This window comes from Archocentrus centrarchus, chromosome 21 (assembly GCF_007364275.1).
Source record: "Archocentrus centrarchus isolate MPI-CPG fArcCen1 chromosome 21, fArcCen1, whole genome shotgun sequence".
In the NCBI taxonomy this organism is placed as follows: domain Eukaryota; kingdom Metazoa; phylum Chordata; class Actinopteri; order Cichliformes; family Cichlidae; genus Archocentrus; species Archocentrus centrarchus.
The window spans coordinates 19,880,874-19,887,089 of NC_044366.1; positions in this window are offsets into that span (position 1 = coordinate 19,880,874).

The window sequence follows — 6,216 nt, forward strand, 5'->3', positions numbered from 1 at the left end:
ATATATATATATATATATCTATATATATATATATATATATATATATATATGACTGCTTTTAATATCCCTGCGTTTTCTGCATAGCTACAGCAATAGCTTTAGAGCTCATTCTAACCAGAAACCATGAAAGTGAAATCTGGTTGTTTTCATTTTCAATAGACTTTTTCTGAGAACACAAAGTCTGTAATAACAGCACAGCCATTTTAAAGTATTATCAGGAGCCATTCAGCCTACCCATAGTGCAGCAACATTACAGCTTTTGTACAAAGGCGTAGTAGGAGGTAAAAGTGATACTGCAGCATGTCCTATCCTGTTAGGCATGCGGTTTACACAATCACTACACCAAGGTGAGGCCACTTGTCTTCTTAGGGTACATAGCTGTGTAATTACATCCAGCACAAACCTCCACAGTTAGAAGGAATAAAGGACGGCTTTAAAATCTGATCCTTATGGTCAAAATAATTAACAGTAAAGTAAATTCCTACAACTTCAAAGAATAAGGCAAAATCCGGATATAGTATAAATTCGTAATTATCTTGACAAGTGAATTTTACTATTATAGTAACATGTGCTTTGACTACATGTCTTGTATTACACACAGAAAGCATAGTAAATGTGGTCTAGTGTTATCACAGGAATAATGTGGGTTTTCAAACTCTATAATCTGTTGGCACCAAAAAATTAAATAAATAAACCGAAATACATGAGGTATTTTAAAGTACTGCTTTATCAGTACACAAGGTTGAAAAGGGCAGTTTAAAGCAGATATAGGTTAAGATATAGTCACATTGCAGGAAGTACAAAGGGAACGTTCCCCATTAAGTAACCACAGATTTGAAAAAGAAGAACTAAAAAAAATAATTCAAACTCTACAGGCATGGTACAGGTACATACAGTTTTCATTCAAATGTCAGCCATTGCTTTTGCACAAACAAACCCTTGAGAACATGGTCATGGTTGAGCCTGACATGCTGAGAAAAGTACTTTCACAGCTAAACAACACTACTGTAGCTGTCTTTTAGACCCTATCTCCACCACACATTTTTAATTGGTTAGTGGCTCTTTTAGGGGGGATTACCGAACATTTCAAATTGCTGTCTTAAGACAGGTATCTGAAAACAGCCGCTGTTAAGCCCCTTCTGAAGAAGAGTAATTTGGAGACATCAGTACTCAATAATTACAGACCTGTGTCCAAGTTTTAGAGAAACTTGATTTCAGCTGAATGATTTTATGATTGAATGTGATTTTTTGTAAAGTATCAATCTGGTTTTAGAGTGAGACACAGTACAGAGACGGTGCCTTCTGTGTTGGTACTTCTGGATCTCAGTGCTGCCTTTCATACTGTGAATCACTCCATACTTTTAGACAAACTGATTGTGATTGGACTCTCAAGTACTGTTTTTAACTGGTTTAAATTGTATCTCACCAATAGAAGATTCTTTATAAGTGCCAATGAGTGTTTGTCGGGGGCTACAAACTAAACTACGGTGTTCCACAGGAGTCAATTCTGGGACCAGTGCTTTTTAACATTTACATGCTCCCACTTGGCATTGTCATCAGGAGACACAGCATAAATTTACACAGTTATGCTGATGATAAACAGCTTTATGTTGCTGTGTCTCCTGATGACACAGAACAAATTGATGCTCTTTTTAACTGCATCTTAGATATTAAATCATGGATTTAATGAAAGCAAACTTCCTCCAGCTCAATCAGGACAAAACTGAGATATTGATCATGTGCACTGAAGCTCAGAGGAAGAAATTTCTTAAAAACCTTTTTGAAGCTCACATCAAAAACATTATAAAACTTGCATTTTACCACTTGAAGAACACTGCAAGAGTCTGACTGTTTCTTTCTCAAGCCAGTGCAGAGACAGTGATTCATGTTTTTTAATCACCTGCAGGATTGTTTAATGTAGTGCTCGTTTTTCTGCTCTTCCAAAGAAATCTTTGTCACCACTGCAGATGCTTCAAAACTCAGCTGCTCATGTGTTGAAGGGGACAAGAAAAAGAACCCACATTGCACCAAATTTAAAGTCTCTGCACTCTCTCCGAGTCAGTTTCAGAATCAATTTTAAGATCCTTTTATTGTTTTTTTGAGACTCTCAGCTGTTTAAGGCCTCCTTATCTTCCTGATTTACTTTTGCACTGAGAGCCCTCCAGAACCCTCCAGTCATCTGATAGGAGACTGTTAACCGTGCCTAAAATTAGAACTAAAACTCACAGATCTTTTAGTTATTATGCTCCACATTTATGGAACAGTCTCTCTGGTGACCTGAGGGCTGCTGAGACTGTTGAGATTTTTAAAAGCAAACTTAAGAAATTAATTTCCTAGATGAGAAGTCAGCATTCAGCATTCTTGCAGGAAGACTGTGGTACAGTTCTGGCAATGCAACTGGGACAGCTACTTCTGTAAACACCACCATCAGGTCTGTAAAATACTGTGGCAGACTTACAATTCCACTCTAATGTCTTTAACCCGGCAAGCCCATTAATAAATAATGGTAAATCGCACACTGACCGTCTAGAGACATCTGGTGCTTTCCCTTCAAGCCAGCCTGAGAGCATGGCACAGCTGTGTCTGCTGCTGCATTATTGCTAAAGGGAGATCTGAGGCATTAACCTCATCACACTAATCAAACTGAGGTGCAAGAGTGAAAGTGTCCCCCAGACAGCATGAATCCCCCAAGGACTGTCTGTCTAGTTGTACTGGGTTCAACCTCACTTAACATTACTACTTCATTGTTTATTCTTTATGCAGCCCCCACCCTAGGAGGAGCACCTGCACTTAGGATCTTCTGTCTGCAAGTTACATGAGATTATTGTCAGGTCACAAAGCAAACAAATCCAATAAATTACAACTGTGACAACAAAACAAAAGTATTAGAGGTGGAAGTTTCTTTGTATAAATATTATTTGAGTTTCTTAAGCTACTAGGTGGAAGTTGACCATCAGTATATTCCTCCTTCATTTGCTGTACTAGGTTTCTACTCTCATATAAGGTAATATAGTATGCACACACTCAGTATAAGCTTCCAAATTTAGCACTCGAGGGCTACAAGTGATGGATACTTTAATTAGAACTGCACACACTCTGTCAAAAATTATTTCTCAAGATCGCTTCTTTTACTGCAGGGGGAAGTTAACAGCTCCCTTCCTGAACCATGGCAGAACTTCACAAGTTATCAGATTTGATGAGAGACCACATTACAAAGTAAGTAGCTAATTAAGCTATTTTAAAGGGAAGGAAATGGTTGTTTTTAAATGTGACTCATATATAGACTCTGGCCAAATTTAGACAGCAGTGTTCAAAGACACATTACCTCAAACAGTGTACTTAGCAGTATAGCAGTGGCCCATTTCTACAGCAGCTAGTATTGTCTGCAGTGCATTCATTGCTCATGGCATCTTCCACTCAGGGCAGGATGTGGTTGTGTACACACATCGCTTTCAAAATAACTATTCAACAGCCTTGTCTCTCCTTTTATAGTAAAGGCTGTGCTTATTGCACCATGTCCCACAGCGAGGGACTGAATGGATGAATGTGTGTTCCCACACAGAAGCAGCTCATTTGCTCAAAAAGGAGCATGCATCTTACAGGTAGGGGGTCAAACAGGGGCCTGTTATGCCCAGTACTAACAGACCTATGAACTTATAGTGAGAGGAGAGTACTGGCCTGCGTGGGTTTTAGGAAGTACGGAGGTGCACTTCCTGAATATCACCAATGCTGCAATGAAGTATTGCATCTGATGCTCCTGTTATTAGTAAGAAGAAACAACAAACTGCTTACCAACCAGTAACTGTCTCTTGTTTAACTTGCCACAGCTTTATATGTTACAGCCTACTTCATTCCCAAAGTATATGTAAACAGAGACTTTAGGTAATGGTAAAAGAACACAGCAACGCACATTACAAATTTGAACTTTCTGACTACAGGGAGTGGATATAGTAACACATCTTTTTTCCTTTGCTTCTTCATATTAGTAAATGGCTCCACCTTCTGGAAAACCATGTCACTGAAGAAAAGAAGCCTGAATCTCACTTTTAGTCCATTAATAATATTAATTATATTTGTAAAAAGAAAAAAAAAATGAACCAGTGTCTTCAGGCTTTTCCATAAAGTTAATAGTATAAATGCACTGCAGACATTAACAACACAATAATTTGTGGCATTTCGTTTGTGTGTGTGTGTGCGTGTGTATGTGTGTCTCCTGTGTTTTTCATGATTAAATATATTCACATATAGCATTTCAGAGACAAGGGTTTTTTTTTTCCCCCCAATTTCAGTCACTAAGCGGACACTAGATTAACTCGGCATCTTAAATGTCTGTGGTTTTGCCACAACAGGCGAGGGCGCTGTTGTCACGGAAATATCAGCCTCATTAACTTGAACACACAGAGTCAACATAACAGCACCAACAAAACAGCACTAACGTATTGTGTAGCATGCATGACCTACATACTTGAGATGTCGGTCACATTTAGAGTCACATTTCAGACTAAAAATGAAAGACCATGGGTGTGAGTGTTTGTTATTGGGCAGCATAGAATATTTTTCTGAAAGAGGTGATAAAGACATTATTAATCAAATGGAAAAAGGTCTAATGATTAACCTCCTTAGACCTGAGTTCCTGTTTGCAATGCACTAATTTCTCCTAGATATTTGTGACCTTATGTGTACATAAATTATGCTTCCTCTCTGAACAGGAAGTTATATTTTGTCACATGGTTGTTACAGACTACTGTAAAAAAAAAAAAAAAAAAAGTCCTCAGATGGGGACAGTGGGTTTATTTTACAGCATAACTTAACAAAGTCAACATGGCTTAACAAAGTATAAAACACTATTGAGCAGAATGAAGTTTAAGGTGTAGCAGAGCCAGAATGTAATGTAATGTGATGCCAAAATGTAATGTTCCCATATGTGGATGCAATGTCTTACATTACAGATTATAACGGATCACTCAGGTTTTTTTGTTTTTTATTTGCTGAAAATATTCTATAAGTGTTTGCCACATGCAAACCTTTCCAGATAATTCACTTAAAAAATAAAATATTTTGAGATTTTCATCTAAATGCATTTTTTAATTTCAGCTTCTCGAGGAAGGAATTCATCAATCAAATTCATCATACCTGGACTGAACTTTGTGGAACTGATTTGATGTGACATCATGTGCTCTACACACTTTTCAGTTATACTGTAGTTAAATGAAACAGCTACCGTAGGTGGTCCACAAGGACAAATCATGTGAACCAAGCCAAGCTCCTTAAATGTATTTTGGTTATTGTTAGCCAAGGTAAAACTACTTACATATGGTTATAGTGAGATTGTTGTCAGGAAAACAAAACTACACAGTTAAGCTTTGAGGAACTAGAGTGTTTATGATTAGAAGAGATCATGATAATGGTTACCACATACAGAGATTGAACAGATGACCCTGGCAGCACTGCTTGATGCTGCTCATTTGCAGCAGGGGTTATCTACCCCCATGTATGTCTCTGCATAACCTTTAAGGAAATGCTGCACATAGATTTTTTTGGTTCAACTGGATCTTGAATGTAGTTCCAAGCAAAGATTTCTGGAACGAATGCAAAGTCCAGAGAGCCAATCCATAAAACTATTTAGCTGCTAGTTTTGATTTGCTGTAACAGACAAATGGTTTGAAAATCTAAAATCAATTTCATAATTCATGTGAGTGTCAGTCTGAAAATCAGATGCTATTCAAAACCAGGAAAGAAACTGTCACGTGAAATTGGAGGGGCTGTGGCTCAGGAGGTAGTGCAGGTCACATACTAATCAGAAGGTCAGTGGATCGATTCCTTGCTGCTCCAGCCTGCATGCCAAAGTATCTTTGGACAAGATACTGAACCCCAATTTGCTCTCTGGTGTGTTCATTGGTGTGTGAATGTCAGATAGAAAGCACTTAGGTGTAGAAAAAGTGCTTGGGTGAATGAAGACATGTTGCATAAAGTGCTTTGACTGCTCAAGCATTATAGAAAAGCACTATATAAGAACCGGTCCATTTACCATATTGACAGATGCTTTGAACTTGGCTCACTCCAAAGAATCGACACTTATCATTTTTTTAAGTGCAGCCTACAGTGTTACACTGGTGGTGGAGTGCTCGAGATACAGATATGAATCTTGGATAAAACAATCAGGAAACATTCATCAGTGTTACAGATTTAGAGGCTTTGACTGGGGGGGGGGGGGGG